Source organism: Podarcis raffonei, chromosome 14 (genome assembly GCF_027172205.1).
Source record: "Podarcis raffonei isolate rPodRaf1 chromosome 14, rPodRaf1.pri, whole genome shotgun sequence".
Lineage (NCBI taxonomy): Eukaryota > Metazoa > Chordata > Lepidosauria > Squamata > Lacertidae > Podarcis > Podarcis raffonei.
Genome location: NC_070615.1, coordinates 49125112 through 49149534, shown reverse-complemented (window position 1 = coordinate 49149534; position 24423 = coordinate 49125112). Strand labels below are relative to the sequence as shown.

General features: G+C 48.5%; 1 protein-coding gene across 2 annotated transcripts in view; it reads right to left on the bottom strand.

The window, feature by feature from the left end:
* The window catches only part of ELFN1 (extracellular leucine rich repeat and fibronectin type III domain containing 1), a 249476-nt gene that overhangs the window by 208175 nt on the left and 16878 nt on the right, over positions 1 to 24423 (bottom strand). Inside the window, exon 1 of one of the 2 annotated variants that reach the window (XM_053364051.1) lies at positions 23089 to 23255. The exons of the other annotated variant lie outside the window; for it this stretch is intronic. The gene's annotated coding sequence lies outside the window, so the exon portion shown is untranslated. Of the gene's footprint in view, positions 1 to 23088; positions 23256 to 24423 lie in introns of those variants that run through there. 2 annotated transcript variants of the gene reach the window in all.

Sequence of the window (24423 nt, the reverse complement as noted above, 5' to 3'; positions counted from 1 at the left end):
ATGGTTTTTTTGAACATCACAGCTGTGCATTACGAGTTTGACTAAGCCGCAAGAAAAATCAAAACTGAAATCACCACGAAGCACGCCAAGCAATAAAAATAAAAGGCATGCTGGATTTTTTTTTTTTTGTTATATAAAAAAAATGCAGCAGAATTAAATTAATGGTGCCACTCTGATTTGAACAAACATCAATATCAAACAATGTGCAATTGAATTCATGGGTTATCTCATGCAGAGATAGAAAGAAAAATCCCCATCTCCCTTGCTTCATTAGACCAAAGACCCAAAGAGATAATCACTCTATTATCAGTGGCCAACCAGATGTCTATAGGAAGTTCACAAGGTGGACACAAGAGTGCAACAGCTGTTGATGGACTACAACTCCCATCATCTCTGACTACTGACTGTGTTGACTGGGGCAGATGGGAGTGGAGGTTCAAGCAACTTCTGAAGGGCCACAGGTTCCCGTCTCAGGTTTACACCAGTCTTCTTCAACCTCGGGTCCCCAGATGTCGGACTACAACTCCCATCATCTCCAGCCAGCCTAGTCCAATGGCCAGGGGTGATGGGAATTGTAGTCCAACAACATCTGGGGACCCAAGGTTGAAGAGCACTAGGGTAGACAATAAGGTGCTACATCAGGGATGGGGAACATTTGGTTGTCATTTGACTCCAATGCTCATCAACCCCAGTCAGGGATCATGGGAACTGTATTCCAGCAACATTTGGAGGACCGCGTGTTCTCGCCCTGCTCCTGAGCTAGATGACTAAGGGTTTTACTCAGTCCAAAGGCAGCTCTCAGTGCTCATCATATCTGTTTAAGCACCTGCATTCACATAGTTGGAAATCCACCAAGATGATAGCAAGCCTTGCCACGAGGCAATTGGCCCACGTGGGTTGTGGCATGTAGGAATTAGGTCTTAGGAAACAGATACGGGTTCCCTCTCAAAGCCCAGGGGATTACTGCTTGGGGTCAGGAATTAAGGGCCTTCAACCAGGTCAGATGCTAATGAGCCCAGGTGCCCTCTTCCCCATTGCGTGTGGTTAGGTGTGACCAGAAGCTGCTGGCTCTTCAGCTATCTTTGCACTGGTACCTTTGCCAACTGGCTTGCTATTTGCAGATCACTGTAGTCTTGATAAAATAAAACATTGGTTTGTGTTTAGGGTTGTCCGGTCAGGAGTATCCCAGACCCTGAAATTTCAGGGCCCAAACCTGAAACCTGGGGGCAGTCCCTGGTGATGTCATGGGGGCAAGCCCTGATGATTCTTCCTCTGTGCTCCCTCCCACCACAGAACACTGGAGACGGAAGTTAATTGGGAGAAGGGAGGAGGTAGCAGAGAAGGGCAAACCAGCGCACCAACCCGGCCCTGAGAGTCTATGCAATAAATTGCAGCCAGCTCCCTCTGGGCTGAAGCTTGCAAGCTGCACACATTGTCTTCTTAATTAAAATAAATAAATAAATACAGGCACTCTTAAACGTTAAAGACAACCTCTTAATTTGGGTCCTACCTAGACAACATCTGAAGCTCATGTTTCATACATAGAAGGCTCCAGCATCTAAAGACAAAATCATCAGGTGCTGGGATCTCTGCCCAAGCCCCTGGAGACTTGCTCCCAACCAGAGTAGATAAGACTGGTCCAGTCTGACCCAATGTAAGACACCTTCCTATGTTCAGGTGCAGTGTATCTTTCAACAGGTGGATCAGGGAATGTATTGTGTGGTACCCAACTAAGGTTTGCTCAAAGCAGACCCACTGAAAGTAGTGAGCGTGACTAAGTTAGGCCCATTAATTTCAATAGGTCTACTCTGAGTAGGGCTTAGTTGCATACAACTCAGTCACTCCTGCTATGGCAGGAAACATGAACTATCTAAGGGCTGATGTAGGAATGCTTTGGCCATGCAGTGAATAGGAAGTAACTAATTAAAGGGCCAGAAGTGAAGAAGGGGAAGGTAGTTTAAAAGAAAGGAGCAAAAAAGGAAGCCACAAAAAACCCCACTGAAATTAATTAACTAGGCTAAGGTAGGCCCATTAATTTCAATAGGTCTACTCTGAGTAGGGCTTGGCTGCATACAACTCAGTCACTCCTTCTATGGCAGGAAACATGAACTAACTAAGGGCTGATTCAGGAATGCTTTGGCCACGCAGTGAACAGGAAGTAACTAATTAAAGGGCCAGAAGTAAAGAAGGAGAAGGTAGTTTAAAAGAAAGGAGCAAAAAGGAAGCCACAAAAAACCCGCTGAAATTAATTAACAAGGCTAAAGTAGGTCCATTAATTTCAATAGGTATACATTGAGTAAAACTCATCATTTCCTAGTTTACTGCACAAGTAAGAGAGAAAGGACATCAGCCAGAGGAACAACAGCAACTGGAAGCATGTACAGCAACCCTTCTTCCTCCCAGGAAGAGCCTCTGAGCACAGGTAGGTCATCTTGACTCCAACCATCAGGCTGCTTGCTTCCTACCCTCACACCAGAAAGAACCCCACTACAACCACCCTAGAATTGCAAAGGAAAGTCTAGCCTCAGATGGACAAATGGCACTTTCTCTGAATTTCTCTCTTTCCCCATCTTAAATGCAGTTTCCTATGATTCTGCATCAGTTTGCAACTGTGTTTGTTTTCAAGTCCCACATGAAAACCCATCAGCACTTTTTCTCCTAATAGGTACATCCTTTTGCAAGCACCTTTCCCTAATACAATGCATTTGTGTGTGCATTTTTTTGCCAGTATGTACAATATTATACATGAATTCCTCCTGTGTACGCTTTCCTTTTGCACATCTTTTTTTGTGGGGGCGGAGAGGTGTTGAATTCCTAAGGACAGCTGCATTTCAGTTTGTATACAGTTTCCAGGAAGTGCAGATTAGGCAAGTTCACATTAAAATATGACCCAAACTGAATTTGTTGCTCATCCTCAGACTGGCCTCAGCTACCAGAGCACCAGTGAGCTGCAATTCTTCCATCCAAGCCACCAGAAAGGGGAGATCTGCCTGGCTCCACCCAGATACAGATGCTTGATTTGACTGCAACCCATCAACTCCATTCGGGCACCATACAAATGATCTTCCTTTGCTTCCTTTCCCATCCACTGCACTGCCCTTGAACATTTTCTTTTTACAAAGTTTGTAAGTCTGACAGCAAGCCCTGCCTCTCATTTCTAATTGCCTCCAATACAGAACTGAATTTATGATTGAAAGGAGCCACTTTGGGGAAAAAATGTTTGCCTGAGAAGCAGGATAAAACCATAATACAGTGGTACCTCAGGTTACATACGCTTCAGGTTACAGACTCCGCTAACCCAGAAATAGTGCTTCAGGTTAAGAACTTTGCTTCAGGATGAACAGTTTCAGGTTGCTCAGTTTCAGGTTAAGTACGGACCTCCAGAATGAATTAAGTACTTAACCTGAGGTACCACTGTAGGTTAAAAAAAAAGAAAAGGTAAAGGACCACTGGACGGTTAAACCACTCAAAGACTACAGTGGTACCTCGGGTTAAGTACTTAATTCGTTCCGGAGGTCCGTTCTTAACCTGAAACTGAGCAACCTGAAACTGTTCTTAACCTGAAGCACTACTTTAGCTAATGGGGCCTCCTGCTGCCGCCGCTCTGCCGGAGCACGATTTCTGTTCTCATCCTGAAGCAAAGTTCTTAACCCGAGGTACGGTTTCTGGGTTAGCGGAGTCTATAACCTGAAGTGTATGTAACCTGAAGCATATGTAACCCGAGGTACCGCTGTATGGGATTGTGGCGCTCATCTCACTTCAGGCCGAGGGAGCTGGCGTTTGTCCACAGACAGCTTTCCAGGTCATGTGGCCAGCAGGACTAAACCGCTTCTGATGGAAGCCAGAGTGCATAGAAACACCATTTATCTTCCTGCCACAGCGGTACCTATTTATCTACTTGCACTGGCGTGCTTTCGAACTGCTAGGTTTGCAGGAGCTGGGACAGAATAACGGGGACTCATCACCGTCGCGGGGATTCGAACCACCGACCTTCTGATCAGCAAGCCCAAGAGGCTCAGTGGTTTAGACCACAGCACCACCCGCATCCCTAAACATGTGTCATCTAGTCCAATCCCTTACAATGCAGGATTCACAGCTAATCCCTGACAGACGGCCATCCAACCTCTCTTTAGAAACCTCCAAGGAAGGAGAGCCCACCACCTTCAGAGGACGTCTGTTCCACTGTCAAACAGCTCTTGCCATCCTAATGGTTCGTCGGAACCTTCTGTTCATATTTAAGTCCTTGGTTCCATTTTCCTGCCCCCTTTGACCGCACCGTCAAATTTCTAACTACAGGAAAATTTCCTCTCCTCGTTTAAACCAACTCTTACAAAGATTACTTGGGGAAACAGCACATCCTTGAGATCATGGATCTCCTTTAAAAAAAAAATGTATTGCTATCTTTTCAGGAAATCCATCTGGAGCTTTTAGGGGGTCCATGGAGCTTTCTATGGTTGCTCCATCAGATTTTACTCTGTCCCTTCCTCTCTCTCTCTCTCTTTTGCCTACACTTCATGGGCTAAAATGATCTCATCTGCCCAAAATGCTTACAGCTGCTGCTTCCGTGGTGCTGATGATGACTCACCATCTCCCATTCGCACTGACATCTGCCTCCAACTGGGCACTTTGCTGAAGTGTGATCCATCACTAACTGAATGAAGCCTGGGTAGACTGAAGTCTGGTCTTTTACAAATTAAGTTCCTTCTGGCTCCCTTCCTTCTCTCTCTCTCTCTCTCTCTCTCTGACACTTTTAAGCACACCTCCATTTCCTCTGTCATTCAAAGGCAATCCAGGTGCGTTGGCTGGGAGGCATTCATGTCCAGGAGACGTCTCAATCCCCTGCTGTTTCACCCACCAAGAAGAAGAAAACAACTGTGAGCATTTCCCTCTGCCCAGAGAGCATAGCTGTCAAGCGTCCCTTATTTGGCGGGAAAGTCCCTTATACCAGCGCCATGTCCCGCTGCTGTCCCTTATTGATGATGTCCCTTAAATAAGCTACTGAAGGTAATGGGGCCCTTTCTATGTCCAGCTGTCCTTTGTCAACAACAAATTGTTGCTGTTTTTTGTGCTGAATATATGCTATATGGTAATTTATGGACCTAATAGGTATCTAAAGCCATTTGCATGCAACAAAATATGTATTTTATCAAAGTAATTGTTGATCCCTTATTTTGGCTGCTGATCCCTTATTTTCAAGGCTGCTGGTCCCTTATTTTCAAATCTGTAAGTTGACAGCTATGCCAGAGAGCCAAAATGCTTACCATAGCTCACGGTATATCCTGCTTTGAACCACAGGAACTGCTCTGTAGGAATGTAGCACATGGTTTCATCATAGGTTGCCAACTTTTTTGACTGGTTCTCCTCCTGACATGCCAGTATTATTAGATAATGCTTTCCCTGGTATATTCTTTCTTTGATTCGGGAAACATGCCCGGTGCCGGATTTATGTATAAGCTAAACAAGCTATAGGTTAGGGCCCCACTCTCTTGGGAACCCCCAAAAAATGTAAAGGGAAGGAAAAACAGGATGTACATTTCCAAAATATAAGATAAAAAAGAAATAAAATAAAACCTACATACAGCAACAGCGTTTTGTGTTGTGTAGGCGCCTGTTATGTGCAAATGGCTTTAGATACCCATTAGGTCCATAAATTACCATATAGCATATATTCAACACAAAAGACAGCAACAATTTGTTGTTGACAAAGGACAGCTGGACATAAGACAGCTGGACACAAGAGACTAGGGCCCTACGGGACTTGACATCTTTCCGCACGGCCTGCAAGACAGAGCTGTTCCACCAGGCCTTTGGCCAAGGCACAGTCTGACAGTCCTTTGGTAATCCTCATAGAACTCTAGCCCAATGGTTGCCATTAATTTGATTCTGAACTGATTGATTTTAGAATGTATTTTAATTAATTGATTGTGATTTTATGTAAACTGTGTTACATTTACTGTTGTTAGCTGCTCTGAGCCCGGCTTCGGCTGGGAGGGCGGGTTATAAATAAAATTTACTATTATTATTATTATTATTATTATTATTATTATTATTATTATTATTATTTATATAAAGGGCCCCATTACCTTCAGTAGCTTAGGGCCTCATCAAACCTAAATCCGGCCCTGAACCTGCCCACCATTTTTAAGGCATCAGGCTACTGTTAAAAAGCAGAGGGGCCAGAGCCACTGAAAAAGTTGGGGGATCTGCTTGGCTAAACTTACATCATTCCATCAGTGAAGCCAAGAGGGGTTTTTTTGTCACCTGGGAAGCCCAGGACCTCCCTACACACTGCCCAGGCTTACACCCTGGGGAGGTGACTGTGGTGTTGCTCACACTTTCCCCCCAGCGGCACACTCCATTATCTCTCAAGACACATGGAAGCCAGCACCAAGCCAGAGAAGGAAGAAATTAAGACGCTGGTCCTTTTTCCCTTTTCCTTTTTTGTACTAGGCACTAATTGGTAACACTTCCTTGGAAGATTTTTCTTGCATTTCTAATTAAAAGCTAAAGTCTGCATGTCAGCCGGCTGGAAATCTTGCGTTAGAGTTCAAAGCCCATTTACAAGCTGAATTTATTTTACAAACCAACCTGCTGCCCTCCATACATTTCGGATGGCATCATGTGCAAGTTGTGATCCAGAACATTTTAAGAGTACCAGGTTTGGGAAGAGTGATCTATTCAATGATTGTTCGTGTGTGTGTGTTGGATATTATGCTATGTACTGCTACTGCTGGAGGGAAAGGGGAGAAATGATGGATAGATGGAGGGATGGAGGGATGGATATGTATTGGATTGAGACAATGTTGCATTTTTGGACTTCCCTTGGGGGCATAGCTATGGGGGCCAAAGTGATAAGGACATAGGAAAAGCCTTTTGGATCAGGCCAATGGCCCATCTATTGCAGTGCCCTGTGCTCACAGCGGCCAACCAGATACTTATAGGAAGATAATAATAATAATAATAATAATAATAATAATAATAATAATAATAATAATTTATTTATATCCCACTCTCCCCAGCCGAAGCCGGGCTCAGAGCGGCTAACAACAATAAAAGTATCACAGTTTACATAAATCACAATCAATTCATTGAAATACATTCTAAAATCAATTCATTCTAAAATCAATTCATTCTAAAATCAATTCAAGCAAGGGCACTCTCCCATACCCTCCAACATTTCTCCAATGAAAATATCGAAGTCCTAAGGAAAAGTGGGACATTCCGGGATCAAATCAGAAACCAGCTTCTGTAAATCTTGGAGTCTCCCTGGAAAATAGGGACACTTGGAGGGTCTGTTCTCTCTCACCCCAGTTCTCTTTTATAGCCATCACTGCCTCCTGATGGAGCGACTTCCATAGTTTAACTAGAGTCTTTCCTTTTATCTATCCTGAAACTGTCCTGATGGGCTCCTGGCACTTTGAAATTTACCGCTGCACCACTGGTGTGCATAGGATTATAGCTTGATCCCATGTATGTTTACTCCAAAGCAAGTCCTCCCATGTTCGGTGGGACGCAGGCTGCAAAAAGTATGGCTAGGATTACAGCCTCCATTGTCTTACCAGCGTGATTCACGTCAAAGCTCCATCCAGAGTCCAAAATAAATAATTTGTACAAACAACTCCCCTCCTCCCGTGTGTTCACACAGAGAACAGCTCCCTAAACCTGACCTTTCCGAGTTAATCTTTCCTTCAGGGGAGGCCTCAGATCTTGTTCCTCCTAATGATCAAACAGGATTTCTCTAACCAGACATGGGAGAACAAACCCTTATCCGAGGCCTGATCTCGATCCTCTCCAGGGCTCCCTGCCTTGTATTTCAAGGTTTTTCCTCCGCAGTTCTCCCTCCCCCATCTCCTTGAAACCAGCCAAATCCACAGTCTAATCTGGAAGAGTCTCAAAGGCATAAAGTAAAGGGGGGGGAATTAAGAAGAGAGAAATAAATCCAACCTTTAATTCAGTCATGCCTCTGAGTTGCAAAGGGAGAGGTTCAGCTCAGTTCAATTCAAAGAGAGACTTTGGCCACGATCACACCATACATATAAAGCACTGTGGTACCACTTCAAACCATCACGGCTTCCCTCAGAGAAGCCTGGGAGCCGTAGTTTGTTAAGAATGCTGAGAGAATTGTTAGGAGATGCCCTAGACCCATCCCAGAACTACAATTTCCAGAGTAGTTTAGCAATCAATCCCTCTACGCTGGGAACTCTAGGAATTGTAGCTCTGTGAGGGGAATAGGGGTCCCCTAAAACTCTCAGCAGCTATTATTATTATTATTATTATTATTATTATTATTATTATTATTATTATTATTATTCCCCGCCCATCTGGCTGGGTTTCCCCAGTCACTCTGGGCAGCTTACAGCATATATAGGTAAAGGTAAAGGGACCCCTGACCATTAGGTCCAGTCATGACCAACTCTGGGGTTGTGGCGCTCATCTCACTTTATTGGCCAAGGGAGCCGGCGTACAGCTTCCGGGTCATGTGGCAGCATGACTAAGCCGCTTCTGGCGAACCAGAGCAGCGCACGGAAACACCGTTTACCTTCCCACCGGACCTATTTATCTACTTGCACTTTGACGTGCTTTCGAACTGCTAGGTGGGCAGGAGCTGGGACCGAGCAACGGGAGCTCACCCCGTCATGGGGATTCGAACCGCTGCATAGATCGCAAGCAGTTCGCGGTCATACACGGTATAGTTTTGCTCCGACTTGTTCAGCTTCCTTGAGAAAAAGGCACACAGCCTCCAGCTCTGCTTGGCCCCTGGCTGCAAAAGGACCGCCCCGATAGCTCGGTCGGACGCGTCCGTCTCCAGTTTCATGGGCTTCTCCAGATCAACATGCAGGAGCTGCTCCTCCGAAGCAAACGCCTTCTTCAGTCTTTCAAAGGAATGCTGGGCACTTTCTGTCCACGCGAACTTCTTTTTGCTACTGAGACAATCTGTGATGGGCGCAGTTAAGTGAGCGAAGTTCTTTACGAACTTCCTGTAGAAGTTGCTGAACCCTAAGAACCTCTGCACATCCTTCCGGGTTTTAGGGGCCTTCCATTCTAGCACTGCCTTCCCCTTGCTTGGGTCCATAGCTAGGCCCTTGTCTGACAACTTATACCCCAGAAACTCGACTTCTCTGGCGTGAAATTGGCATTTTTCCAGCTTGACCCACAACTGGTGCTTCTGCAGTCTCTGTAGTACTTCCCTGATGTCTCTGACGTGTTGCTTCTCATTGTCCGAATAGATTAAGATGTCATCTAAAAAGGCTACGCAATTCTTGTACAGCAGGGGCCCCAACATGTGGTGCATGAAAGCTTGAAAGCAGGCGGAGCCCGATTGTAATCCAAATGGCATAACTAAGTACTCAAAAGCCCCTAGGGGGGTGAACATGGTAGTTTTCCATTCGCCCCCCTCCCTTATCCTAATCAAATTGTACGCTCCCCTGAGGTCCAGCTTGGTAAAAATTTTCCCCTGCCTTACCCGTGTTAAAATGTCGTCAATCCTGGGCATTGGGAAGGTCACGGGTTCTGACACCAGATTTAACACCCGGTAATCTACGACTAATCTGGGCTGATTAGTCTCCTTTTTGTCCACAAAGAACACTGGACTGCCCCCCACCGCCTTTGATTCCCTTATGAACCCCCTCTTCAGGTTCTTGTCAATAAATTGCCGCAACTCCTGCATCTCCCGGTCGGACATGGCATACAGCTTACCCACCGGCAGCTGAGCCCCTGGGAGTAAGTTGATTTGGCAGTCAAAGGGCCTATGGGGGGGTAGTCTATCCGCCTCCATCTCGCTGAAGACTTCCTTCAGGTCAGCATATTGTGGTGGCACCTCCCCTTTTAGTTCCACGGCTAGCCCAGCCACCCTGGCCACTGTCATTCTTGGGTTCTCCCCCCCCCAGACAGTGTTCCAAGCAGTAAGCTGACCCGAAGGTGACTGATCGCTGATGCCATGACACTACTGGATCATGCAGTGCCAGCCAGCTCATTCCCAGTATTACTGGAGGTCCTGTCAGTGTGACCACGTGAAAAGCGATGGTCTCCGTGTGCCTGGAAACCCTCATTCACATTGGCGGGGTCTGGTGCGTCACTCCCCCCCCCCCCCCGAAGCTCCCTGCCATCGATGGTGGTCACTTGCAAGGGAAAATCCAGGGGCAGCAGGTGGAGTTGGTGCTCCAGAGCAAAGTCCCTGCTGAAGAAATTGCAGGAGCTGCCCGAATCCAGCAGCCCCTCAACTTTGACTGGGTGCCCATTTGGGAGTTCTAGCACCACTTCTATGGCTATAGCTGCCTTGGGAGGGTCAGGCTGGGGCACTTCTATTGGTTGCTGGCCTGGCTGCTGCCCCTGCTGGTTGGCAGCCAGGCGTTGTCGTTTCCCTGTGCCTGCCCTTCCTTCCCCTTCTCCTCACAGCCAGCAGCCCCCACCATCCCTTGCCAGGCCTTTCTTTGAGGGCAGACCCTGGCAAAATGTCCTGGCCGCTGGCAGAGGAAACACTTCTTGGTGGTTTCCCAATCCTTCCCCTCCCTCTTGCGACCTTCACTGGAGTTTGAAACCTCGCGCGCGCACGCGCCATCAGTTTCCATTGGCTCAGCCGCCTGGGAAAGCTGTCTCGGTATTTCAGGAATGCGGTAGTCATGGCAACGTTCCCCTCTCACTTCGCGTTTCTCCTGAGCCCGCGCTTCTTGCCGTACTCCAATCGCAAGCACAGCTTTGGTCAACTCATCCATCGACTGTGGGCGGGGCGCGCGGGACAACTCGTCTTTCACCGTTGGGGACAACCCCTCCTCAAACAACATTTGTATCGGTTCAGAGTCCAGATCCCAGCCGAGCCGGTGGATCAACATCGCAAAGCGCGACCAGTAGTCTCTAACTGACTGGCTACCCTGCTTGCACCCCATCAGTTCCCGCCGAGTCACACTTTGCTCCACTTCGCTGGAATACATCGCATTCATTGCCTGGAAGAATTTCTTAAGGTTCTTCAAGGCATCATTTTGCGTCGCCATTAGGGGCCTGATCCATTCGTGCGCCCCATCCTCCAGATGCCCCACAATGTAAGCTACCCTCTCCCCATCATCAGCAAAGTCATTATGCTGCAGTTCCAAAGCGTACTCTATTTCCGTTCGGAACACATTGTAGTCCTGGGGTTTCCCCCCAAACTTGTGTACCAGCCCCAGTACTTTCCTTGCGATGGTGGTGGGTCTGACCTGCACATCCTGAGCCCGTCTTTCATCCAGCCGCACCATCAAGATAGCTACATGCTGTTCCAAGTCTCGGTTTCTCTCTACCAGACTCGGCATCGCAGCTGGTTGCTCTGGCTCTCCGGCTGTCCCTGTTCGGCTCATCGTGCTGTCTGTCTGGGGCTCCGCACAAGCAACGTCAGTGACTGACGGATTGCTGTAATGGTTCTAGGGGTTGCTCATGCGTAAGTTGTCGCCACTCCTGGCTGGGTTACCTGGGTGAACCCTTTCTGTCCGGACAGCCACCCATCCGTGGATGTCTCAATCGCTGGCAGAATCCGTCAGTGGGCGTTTCTTGAACTTCTTCCAGCAAAGAAGTTCTTTGACGCCTAGTCTCCTCCTACTCTCCCTGCGCGGAAGTCTTCTGCACAGGGAGGGTGTGGGCAGTGGAGGACCCGTGCTCTCCCCGCTGGTCTCTGGCGAGGAGTCCTGGAGCCCCCTCGCCGATTCCCCCATCTGCCCCCCTTCTCCACTGGTGCTATGCTGATTTCCTTCCCCAGCAGATGGGCTGCCTCTCTCCCTACTGGGACCCTCTCCGGCATCCCTCTGGAGCCTTCCCTCCGCCTCTGGCTCCGATGGCAGTTCCCTGACATCCGCCAATCCCATTCCTTTATTAAGGGAATGGTTTTGGCTGTACCACCATTTATGTATGGAAGTGAGAGCTGGACCATAAAGAAGGCTGATCACCAAAGAGTGAATGCTTTTGAATTCTGGTGCTGGAGGAGACTCTTGAGAGTCCCATGGACTGCAAGAAGATCAAACCTCTCCATTCTTAAGGAAATCAGCCCTGAGTGCTCACTGGAAGGACAGATCCTGAAGCTGAGGCTCAAATACTTTCATAGAATCATAGAGTTGGAAGAGACCACAAGGGCCATCGAGTCCAACCCCCTGCCAAGCAGGAAACACCATCAGAGCACTCCTGACATATGGTTGTCAAGCCTCTGCTTAAAGACCTCCAAAGAAGGAGACTCCACCACACTCCTTGGCAGCAAATTCCACTGTCAAACAGCTCTTACTGTCAGGAAGTTCTTCCTAATGTTTAGGTGGAATCTTCTTTCTTGTAGTTTGGATCCATTGCTCCGTGTCCGCTTCTCTGGAGCAGCAGAAAACAACCTTTCTCCCTCCTCTATGTGACATCCTTTTATATATTTGAACATGGCTATCATATCACCCCTTAGCCTCCTCTTCTCCAGGCTAAACATGCCCAGCTCCCTTAGCCGTTCCTCATAAGGCATCATTTCCAGGCCTTTGACCATTTTGGTTGCCCTCCTCTGGACACGTTCCAGTTTCTCAGTGTCCTTCTTGAACTGTGGTGCCCAGAACTGGACACAGTACTCCAGGTGAGGTCTGACCAGAGCAGAATACAGTGGCACTATTACTTCCCTTGATCTAGATGCTATACTCCTATTGATGCAGCCCAGAATTGCATTGGCGTTTTTAGCTGCCGCGTCACACTGTTGGCTCATGTCAAGTTTGTGGTCAACCAAGACTCCTAGATCCTTTTCACATGTAGTGCTCTCAAGCCAGGTGTCTCCCATCTTGTATTTGTGCCTCTCATTTTTTTTGCCCAAGTGCAATACTTTACATTTCTCCCTGTTAAAATTCATCTTGTTTGTTTTGGCCCAGTTCTCTAATCTGTCAAGGTCGTTTTGAAGTGTGATCCTGTCCTCTGGGGTGTTAGCCACCCCTCCCAGTTTGGTGTCATCTGCAAATTTGATCAGGATGCCCTTGAGTCCATCATCCAAGTCGTTGATAAAGATGTTGAATAAGACCGGGCCCAAGACAGAACCCTGTGGCACCCCACTAGTCACTCTTCTCCAGGATGAAGAGGAACCATTGATGAGCACTTTGGCCACCTCATGAGAAGAGAAGACTCCCTGGAAAAGACCCTGATGTTGGGAAAGATGGAGGGCACAAGGAGAAGGGGACAACAGAGGACGAGGTAGTTGGATAGTGTTCTCGAAGCTACCAGCATGAGTTTGACCAAACTGCGGGAGGCAGTGGAAGACAGAAGTGCCTGGCGTGCCCTGGTCCATGGGGTCACAAAGAGTCGGACACGACTAAACAACAACAAATTTACATTCCCTAGAAGGTTGTCATAGAGACAAGTGGGTGGGCCCTTTCCCACCTGGCAGCATGCCATGTCATTCTAGGATGGAGAATAATAGATGAAGGGCAGCTGTGTGTATAGAGAGCTCCCTATAGCAGGGTTCAGCAAACTTTTTCAGCAGGGGGCCGGTCCACTGTCCCTCAGACCTTATGGGGGGGATGGACTATATTTGGGGGGGGGGGGAATGAACGAATTTCTATGCCCCACCAATAACCCAGAGGTGCATTTTAAATAAAAGGATGCATTCTACTCATGTAAAAACACGCTGATTCCCGGACCGTCCACGGACCAGATTTAGAAAGCGATTGGGCCGGATCCGGCCCCTGGGCCTTAGTTTGCCTACCCATGCTCTATAGTGGTACCTCGGGTTAAGAACTTAATTTGTTCTGGAGGTCCGTTCTTAACCTGAAACTGTTCTTAACCTGAGGCACCACTTTAGCTAATGGGGCTTCCCGCTGCTGCCACCATGCCCCCACCGTGCAATTTCTGTTCTCATCCTGAAGCAAAGTTCTTAACCCGCGGTACTATTTCTGGGTTAGCGGAGTCTGTACCCTGAAGCATCTGTAACCCGATGTACCACTGTATAGAGTAGGGGCACCCTGTTCACTTTCCAGTCTGTTTCTATGGCTTTCCAGAATGCAAAATCGCTGGTTTTCAATCACTTCTCAGCCTTTCGGCTAAGATCAAGTGTTTAAAAATCACTGCTTTCCATTTGCTAGTAATGCTAAGGTATACCTCTCTGTGAATTGCCATTTTGTGATTAGTAATGAGAACTGCTAGCATTATTCAGTAAAAACCCAAAGGGGGGACTGTGAACATGGGTCCCATGTTGGCGGTTGTGAGTCAGAGGCAGGTCTGGACACAGGATTTTCTGGGCTTTTAAAGCAGGTAATGTAAACAACATCACCTCCTATGTTGTAAGCCTGTTATTAAAGGTGCTCCCAGGTCTTTTGCAGCTGTTATATGCTCAGTCCCTTTAACAATAAAGAAACAGATTGGAGATGGAAGGGATCAAAGTCGGTATCCTCTGCATACAAAGGGTGAACTACAATGGTAACTTGGGTTAAGAACTTAATTTGTTCTGGAGGTCTGTTCTTAACCTGAAACTGTTCTTAACCTGAAGCACCACTTTAGCTAATGGGGCCTCCCGCTGCCACCGCACTACCACCACACGATTTCTGTTCTCACGCTGAAGCAAAGTTCTTAACCCAAGGTACTATTTCTGGGTTAGCGGAGTCTGTAACCTGAAGCGTCTGTAACCCGAGGTACCACTGTATTGCTAAATTAAGGCCATCAGCACCCAACACACTGAGCAGCTGGAAATGTATTTCAAATCTGGGCTGTTTTCTGCTGCCTCTAAAGCTGCCTCTTGCAGCAAACTTTCCCTCCTGACTTTTAGTGTGTGCATGTTTGTGTTTTATTTAAATTATTTTAAAACACTGTTTCATTTGCCAGCTGCCCAGGGAATATTTACTGATGAGTGGCTGTATACATTTAATAAATATATGGAATGGAAAAGAGGAGCATTAGCAAACCATCCCTTCCCAGTGGCTTGCTAAAACCAAGTTATATTTTGCACTTCTTGTGCTTTGGCGTTCTGTTTAGTTTTTTTGAAAATGGATGAGTTATATATAAATAGGAATTTGAGGAACTTGGGACCAAGAATCTGGACAATTGCCTTTCTAACTAGATTACTGAGGACTAAATGCAGTTGGCCTTTTAAAAAATTGGGGGGAGAGGGAAACCTGAAGTCAAGAATTAATATGGCATCCTCAGAGCCCTTTTCGTTTTAGGGCATAATCCTATGCACACTTTTTACTGAGTAAACCCCACTGAACACAGCCGTGCTTACTCCAGAGTAAACCCATGCACAGGATTACACCATTAAAATATCAAGTAGAAATGAAGATCAGAGGCATGAAAATAGGACCCTATAATCAAGAATCTATTCCTGATAGCAACTCTTAGAGGTCCTTTGGTGGCCAAGCTTAATTGAAATTTGCAGAAGTTCAAAACTGAGCCTTCCCCCTTGTTCCCTTCAAATTTAGTCACTCAGCTTGTGGGGTCAATTAAAATTCACCAGATTTCAAAATCACCAGAGTTCAACATTCAAAGTGTGATGTGCAAATCCCAAATCTACCCAGTTTTTTTGCTGGTGGATGGAGGAACATCAATACAAAATTGATGGGGTTCTGTTCTCAAGACATCTCTCAGGTAGTTTTTGATAGATATTGCTACACAGTGGCAGAGAACATGTGAAATATTGGCAAAGGTTAACCCTCCGCACTGAAAAGTGACTGCAGCTCAAAGGCCCTTCTCGGACATGGTCAAACATGGACAGCTTCGTGCCAGGGATTGCAAAATGGGGGCTGTGCTGAGGTGCAGAAGAGGCTTGAAGACACCCACCAATGCAAAAAACTGCTTTGAACAAAACCCAGAACTTCTTTTAAATAAAAAATGGTGGAGAATTCTTAATAATAATAGTATTAGTAATAGGAAAACTGTATTTATATATAACCCTGCCTTTCCCCCCTGACAGGACTCAAGCAGGTTTGCAGATAAAAATAAGAACCACTAAAAACAGGGGGGATCATTTTTTTATATTAAACATTGATAGAATTTAAGCAGCTTAGTTCCTGAATGTTTTGGCTGCCGAATGTCGCAAACCCAGAAGTGACTGTTCCGGTTTGCAAACTATTTTTGGAAGCCAAACGTCTGAGGGGGGGGGGTTCTGTGGCTTCCAATTGGCTGCAGAGATCCGTAGCTAAGTGATCTTGTACCCCTGGCAGAACCATCCAGATTGCGCCCCCTACCCATGGACAAATTAGTTATTCTTTCCACCTCTCCTCCAACCCCGCCCCCTCCACTCATTCAATTCACCCTCTATTTAAAACCTTTTCTTATGAGGCAACAATCAATATTTTTGTTTATGGACATATTTTAAAGCCGATTTTGTGCCCCCCACTCGCCTGCACCCCTGGAAGGGGCCCACCTTACCACTCCCTAGCTACGGCCCTGCCTGCAGCCAAACAGAAGCCACGCTTTGGTTTTCGAACATTTTGGAAGTCGAATGGACTTCTGGAACGGATCCCGTTCGACTTCCAATGTACCACTGTACATATACAGTGGTACCTCTGATTGCGAACAGGATCCATTCCGGAGCCCCATTTGCAACATGAGCAGAACACAACCCGCATCTGTGCATGCGCAGGTCGGGATTCACCACTTCTGCACATGCACGTCATGTCATTTTGAGTGTCTGCGCATGCGCAAGCGGCGAAACCAGGAAGTAACCCTTTTCAGTACTTCTGGGTCGCTGCGGGATGCAACCTGAAAAGACGTAACCTGAACTGAATGTAACAAGAGGTAAAGGTAAAGGTAAAGGGACCCCTGACCATTAGATCCAGTCGTGACCGACTCTGGGGTTGCGGCGCTCATCTCGCTTTACTGGCCAAGGGAGCCGGCGTACAGCTTCTGGGTCATGTGACCAGCATGACTAAGCCGCTTCTGGTGAACCAGAGCAGCGCACAGAAACGCCGTTTACCTTCCCACTGGAGCGGTACCTATTTATCTACTTGCACTTTGATGTGCTTTCAAACTGCTAGGTTGGCAGGAGCAGGGACCGAGCAACGGGAGCTCACCCCATCGCGGGGATTCGAACCGCCGACCTTCTGATCAGCAAGCCCTAGGCTCTGTGGTTTAACCCACAGTGCCACCCGCGTCCCTACAAGAGTCATACAAGTCATACAAGAGGTATGACTGCATAAAATTACCATAGAAACAGCATGCCACCAGCCTTTCCATTAAAAGCAGTCAGTTCCCAAATTCCTGTTGGAACAAGAAAGTCTTCACCTGCCGGTGGAAGGACAGCAAGGAGGGAGCCAGTCTGGCTTCTCCAGCGAGGGAGTTCCAGGATCTAGAAGTATCCATTTCATTTCAAAAGCAAGACCAGGTGATTTGAAACTCTAGAATATGAACTTTCCACCAAGGACCCTCAGTTTAATGTGGATTGTGAATCCCTTGTGCCTCTTTTAATTTCCCCCCATTCATGTCTGTGGCGCAGTGGTTCAGTGTCTCTGGCTACTGAGCAGAAGGTTAGTGGTTCGAGCCCACCCAGGGATGGCGGAGGGCAAGATTCCTGCTTTGCAGTGGGTTGGATTAGATGACCCTTGGGGTCCCTTCCAACTCTACAGTTCCGTGATCCTATGTAGCATTCACCAGCTACTGCCGTTCCATGCTGCTTAACTCCTGAGGTTTCCAAAGCAATCAGTCCAGCACTCCCATTCGGATTTTCAAAGCGTAGGGAATCTCCAGATTTAAGCGAGGAAAAAGTGTGGGGCAGCAGTTCTTGGAGGAGAACGCTGGCTGGACAAAGGGGAATTAAAGGAGGCAAAAGGGCTTCACCATCCACATTAAGCTGACGGGGTCTGTGTTTCCCTAAGAGAGACAGCGTGGTGTAGTGGTTAGAGTGTCGGACTGTGACCTGGGAGACCAGGGTTCAAACTCCCATCACCACCACCAAGCTCACTGGGTAACCTTGGGTCACTCACTGCCTCTCAGCCTAACCTACCTCACAGGGTTGTTGTGGGATTAGATGTGGAGAAGGTAAACCATCTACTCCACCTTGATCTCCTTGGAGAAATGATTGAAATATGCGATCAATATTATGCTGCCTGCATAAGAATATTGCAGAAGTGTTAACTTACTCTGCCTGGTCTGCTGACCTTATTAAACCTTTGCGCATTCACACACGCACACATCAGTCCCACCTATAATCTTCGGAAAGGGCTTAATTATTCCATGCAGAAAACATCACAGCCTTGAATATTTATTTTGATGACTGGTAATAGATTTCCTCACTGCCGTTTTCCCTTTTGCAGCCCAGCACCCTCGTCATGCTGTTCCTTTAAGATTTCTTGCTTTATTTAAACAAACAAGCAGGCATTGAAAGCGGGGGGGGGGGAGGGACTGAGAGAAAAGGGGGTCCACATGTTTTTACTGGCTAACCATAAACCATTCTGACAGTGAAGAGGGTAAGATAGCTCTCAGGAATGTTAAGGGGGAGCTACGAAATCCAGGTTAAGGGGTTTGGTAGATTCAATCTTTGGATAACACAGTCTTCTGGGGCAATAGTAAAGGTAAAGGGACCCCTGACCATCAGGTCCAGTCGTGACCGACTCTGGGGTTGCGGCGCTCATCTCGCTTTATTGGCCAAGGGAGCCGGCGTACAGCTTCCGGGTCATGTGGCCAGCATGACTAAGCCGCTTCTGGCGAACCAGAGCAGCTCACGGAAATGCCGTTTACCTTCCTGCCGGAGCGGTACCTATTTATCTACTTGCACTTTGACGTACTTTTGAACTGCTAGGTTGGCAGGAGCAGGGACCGAGCAACGGTAGCTCACCGCCGACCTTCTGATCGGCAAGTCCTAGGCTCAGTGGTTTAACCCACAGCGCCACCCACGTCCCAGCGCCACCAGCGCCACCAGCGCCACCAGCGTCTGGGGCACCACCCGCATCTGGGGCAATACTTTTCTCCAGTTTCCAGTTCCAGCTGTGCAACCAGGACTTAGGGGGCAGAAGCCCCAGGTCCCACTGAGCGTGTGGAAACACATCGGAGACATCAGAGACTATACATTTAAACCACATGCCTCCCCACCCCCATCTCCCCAAGAATCCTGTGAACTGTAGTTTGTTCTGGGAACTGTAGTCCTCTTAGAGGTGAACTACAGTTCCCAATGTTCTTTTAGGAGAAGCCAGGCTCCTTTAAATGAATGGCGTAGGTGCGACCCACGAAATCTAAAACGACCTGACTGGCCGGCTGCCCAGGACCGATGGATTCGAATCAACCCCGAGTCGTGTAAACGCGCCAACCCTGCTAGAGAGGAGCCGTCCTGCGCTCGTAGCTCTTTTACAACAAGACTAATACGCGTCTCTCCTTTCCAGGCTCCCACCCCTCCCGACCACCAGCTTGCAGCCCAGGGGCTGGAGTGTGTGCTGGGGGGGGGGGGGAGGAAGATTCCCCCCACCCCGCGCGCGCCTTTCTATCCTCCGCGCCCCCTGGAGTTTAATGAAGATGCAGTCCGCTGCGAGCCCAGATCAATGCCGTGGGCAGCTTCACGCTGCGTTCTTCGATTTAGCGGGCTAATGACATTTCACATTTAAGAGCAAAGAACGGGGGCGAGCGGGGGAGGGAGGTCTGTTTGGCGAGGAAGGGGGGCAGAAGAGCAGGGGAGCCCCCCCCCGCTGTTTTAAAGACAAAGATCGCCTCTTGGCCCATTTGGAGGCGCCGAACAGGGGACCCAACTAAAAGCGAACAGCACACACACACCCCCCTCTTTAAGGCAAGGTTTTCTGGCCTCCTTGCCACCTCCCGACCCCACTCCAACCGACAAAGAGATCGTTTCCTTTGAGCCAACTACGCCCGGACGCCGGGACTCACCTCCCCCGGGCCCCCAGTTAAGGCTGGCTCCCTTGCTCCTGAGCTTGTGAAGAGCGCCTTGCCCACCGCCAGTCTACTCATACTCCACCTCTCCTTTAGCCAAGGTGAGAGAAAGTGTCATTCCCTCCCCCCAAAAAAAACCCATTTACCCATCTGCACCTCCTTCTGACACATCTCGGTTTATGCCCCGGTACCTATTTGCCTCCGCCTCCCTGTGACCTGGAGGTTCTACAGTTGCAGTGAAAGAGCAAACGCTTGTTGGTTTGTGTAGTACACACACACACACACACACACACACACACACACACACACACACACACACTTTGCATCCTCATTGGATGTAACCTGTGAAGGCTCCTACACACCCAACACATGTGTACGCCTCCTTCCACCCCCTGGGTTTATAGTAACACATCCACTCCTCACTTCCAAAGAGGACTAACTTCAAAAAAATCTAAGCTGAGCAGAGTATAACTTCAGGGAAGATAGATCAAGAAATTCTTTTTTTATTTTTTTAAAGCCTTACTGAAAAATTCAACTTGGCCACCCTTTCCCTTATCTTTGATGTGTCCTCGTTGCTATTTTAGGAGCTTGACCCCAAACCCTGCTTGTCTCAAAGGTCTCAGTGTTGGAGTGACTTCGATGCGAGATCATTATGGACCTAGAGCAGATACCCAACTCTGAAAAATCTCCATTATCTGTAACTCTGAGTTATCCAGCTCCAGCTGTGCCTTAGGTTGGGAGGCAGGCGGGAATGGTCATCAGAACAAATTCAACATATTTTTAAAAAAATCATGGTCCCCATCTCTTCTTAAGAAAGCAACTGTGTGTATCTCCTTTTTGGTGAAGCCTTTGGGATGGGCACTCACGTTTATCTGACAAGGCCTCCATGATCCATGCTGGCTGTTATTAGCACATGGGGACATAGGAAAAGAGGAAGCAGCCTTCTACTGAATCAGACCATTGGTCCATCTCAGTAATGTCTACATTGACTGGCAGCAGGTGTCCAGGATTTCGAGCAGGGAACATTCCTAGCCCTACCTGGAAAGCCAGTGGGGATTTAAACTTGGACCTTTGGCTCTACCTGAACAGCCACCTGTTGGGGACATTCTCACCTGGTGTTCCTTGCTTCCAACTGGGGGAGATTGACTTAGATCAGGGATGAGGAACCTGTCGCCCTCAAGATGATACTGGACTACATCTCCCATCAACCTTGACCTTGGCCATGATGGCTGGGTCTGATGGGGAGTTCAAGTAGTTCAACAACATCTGGAGGTCCACAAATTCTCCATCGCCAGCTTAAGACCCTTGTGCATAGAATTGTAGAGTTGGAAGGGACCACAAGGGACATCTACACCCACCCCCTGCAATGCAGGAATCTTTACTCAATGTGAAGCGCAAACCAACGACCCAACCGTGTGTGGACTGAGCTATCACATATTTCAGGGATGGCCAGTGTGGTGTCCAGAAAGATGCCAGCCAACATGGTCAGTGGTCTGAAGTTAAGGGAGCTGTAGTCCCCAAAAATATGGAAGGTTCCACATTGGCTGTGCCTGCTGCATTTAAATCCTAGGGCAGACATGACTATATCTGCTCTCTCATAGGCAAATAGGAATCTGTCTTGTTCTGAGTCAGACCCATTGGCCCACCTAGCATTGGCCCAGACTGGCAGCAGCTCTCCAGGAAAAAGTTTCAGGAAAAAGTCCCTGTCTAGATATTGAACCTGAGACCTTCTATATGCAAGGCAGATGCTGTACGATAGAGTTGTGGCCCTTTCTGCTCCTATCCCCAGAGGCAGGGATCGCTCCAGTGTGGACTGGAGGCCATAGGAATATTAGAGGGGGCTGCTGGATCAGGCCAATGGCTGATTTAGTCCAGCATTCTGTTCTCACAATGGCCAACCAGATGCCTGTGGAAAATCCGCAAGCAAGCCCCAAGCACAAGAGCACTCTCTTGCTCCATGGCTTCCAGCAGCTGTCCTCAGAAGCATCTCTGCCTCCCACAGTACAAGCAAGGCAGAGCCATCATGGCTGGTAGCCATTTAGCCTTCTCCTCTGTGAATTTGTCCAATCCTCTCTTAATGCCACCCATGTTGGTGGCCATCCCTGCTTGATCAGAGTCACGGGAACCTCCTTGCACCCCAGAGCCTGGACTGAGTCTCTGAATTTTTACCCTTCATAAATGCCAACTCCAAGATTCAGCTCTAAGGGACAAGGGATTGGGCTAAAGCCCAGCTTGCATCATGGTGCATTCCTCCTTTCTAACATTTACTTAGGAGTAAGCTCCCTTCAATCCAGGGGCTTTGGAGTAAACAATGCAATAAATCCTCTTCCTGCTTCCTACATCTCAAAAGGTTCTGGCCAAGGAGAAGAAAGTTATATGACTGACAACAAGGCAAAATAAATTTTAAAATTGTCCAGCATTTATTCATCCAATGTCCTTTTGGACCAGCAGCCATCTCTGACCTTATGCCCCCTTCCCCTCCAAATGTTTTGGACTTCTATCTATCTATCTATCTATCTATCTATCTATCATCTATCTATCTATCACATTTACACCCCACCTCCCAGGAGCTCAAGACAGCATACATGGTTCTCCCCCCCAACTCTAATTTAACCCCCACAACAACCTTGTGAGGTAGGTTAGGCTGTTAGGATGAATGGGAGAGGATTCGAACCCAGCTTTCCCAGGTCCTAATCTGGCCCTCTAACCACTACACCATCCTGGCTCAATTGCCAGGCTGGCTAGAACGGGTGAGAATTGGGGGCTTAAACAGCTTCAGAGTAGAAGCTTATTACAGTTAAAAGTATTTCAGGCACGATTCTTACATTGTTTTATGCATTTTTTAAAAAATACTTAACACATCGTTTTCTTTCCCCTTCAAGGGGCTCAAGGTGGCGTGCCTGGTCCCCCCCCCTTCCATTATATCATCACAAGAACCCTGTGAGGTAGGCTAGGCTGACAAGCAGCGACTGCCCCCCCCAACATGGTCACCCAGTGAGCTTCCTGGCTGGGCCGGGATTCGAACTCTGGTCTCCCAGTCGCACACTCTGAGCAGGAGACCACGCTGGCGCTAGAACTCCCACCGTGGCTGACCATTGGATTCGCTTGCTGGGGGAGGGGGGTTGGGAATTGGGGTCCAACATCAGAGCAGGAGGTGAGGGGAGCTGTATAAGAGCCTGGCTATCTAGTTCCGAAGCCGCCGCCCCCACTTTCCTCTTTAGACCTCTCATAAAGTTTCTAGGTCGGTGGCCGGACTGGGCGGGAGAGACGGGGAAAGTGGGTGGCCGCTGGCCGCAGGGACTCCTGCTCCCTTACCTGTCTCTCCCTGTGCGAAGGCAGCCAGCCCAGGTGGGTCGAGCGGCCGTTCCTCTGTTCCCTTGGACGGCAGCAGCCGCCGCCGCGCCTTAAGCGCTCTCCTCTCCGCGCCCGTCGATCCTCCGCGGCTGGTTCTCCAGCGCCGCCTGGCCGCCCCCTCGCGGGCATAGGCGACCGGCCAGCGGTAGGGAAAGACGGGTGTCTGGACCCCCCACCCCGCGCCCAAATCTAAGAAGGAATGCAAGCAAGAAGCGGGCGCCGGAGGTCGAGAGCCGATGCAGATTTAACCGACGGTCGGGTCGGTTTCTACGCCGCGCCCATCACCGGGTCTTTGGATCTCCGGAGTCAGAAGCCCTCCCACCGGCGCCGCTCCCTCCTCCGCTTCAGCGGAGGCGCTTGTCCCGGGATAGCCTCGATCCTGAGCACGTTGCTTCGCGAGGAAGCCTCGAGGTGACCAGCCGTCTCGGCGGGGGTTTCCTTCTGAGCAGAGACGCCTAAAGCTGGAGCCGTCCAGCCGCAATACTAAATGCTCCGTTCCCTTTATCTTCACGGAGCCCATAGGCGGCGCCGGAGAACGGGCGGGGGGGCCAACCGCCCCCACAGCAAAGAGCTCGCTCCTCCACTCTCCCCCCCCCCCGTGCTGAAGTCCTGTCATAGACAAATCCTGTTATTTTCTTTCAGGGATCTTAACACATGAGGTACAGTTCGCCTAGCTAGAAATATACTCCCCCCCTCTTTTGCCCTTTATTATTATTATTATTTACTGGTGCCGCCACTAAGTAAGCCCCGTTGAATTCAGTAGAACTTACTTCCGTGTAAACGCTCATCAGAAGAGACTGCGAAGCTGGGGGGAAACTGGATCCGGCTCACCCCCCCCCCCAATATATATTTTTTCGCCCCCAACTCCTCTGAAACCTGCTCCCTCGTTTAGGTCGAGGGGGAAAGCGTTGGTTTTCCAGCTTCACCTTTCTGGCTTTGCAGCCCCCTCAAAGCTCCAGCTAGAAAATAGAAATCGCTCTCCGCGGGCCCCCCCGCCCCCCGTTAATTCTCGGCGCTCTGTATCCGTAGCACGATCTCAGCGCCTCTCTCGCTCTCTCGGCAAAGCAGCTGTCCAATTCAGCCGGCATACAAAGGAGCTGCCTCGAGTCCAGCGATAGTAAAGGGAGATTTTTATTTTTTTAAGGAGGAGGGGAGGAGAGAGACAGTAATAAAATCCTGGCGTGGACAAACGGGCAAGGAAGAAGCATTTGAGGTGATCAAAGCCAACCATCTCACCAGGTGTGTAAGAGATCAAGATCAAGGAACATCCGGATTTGTTTGGGGGAGGGGTGCGTG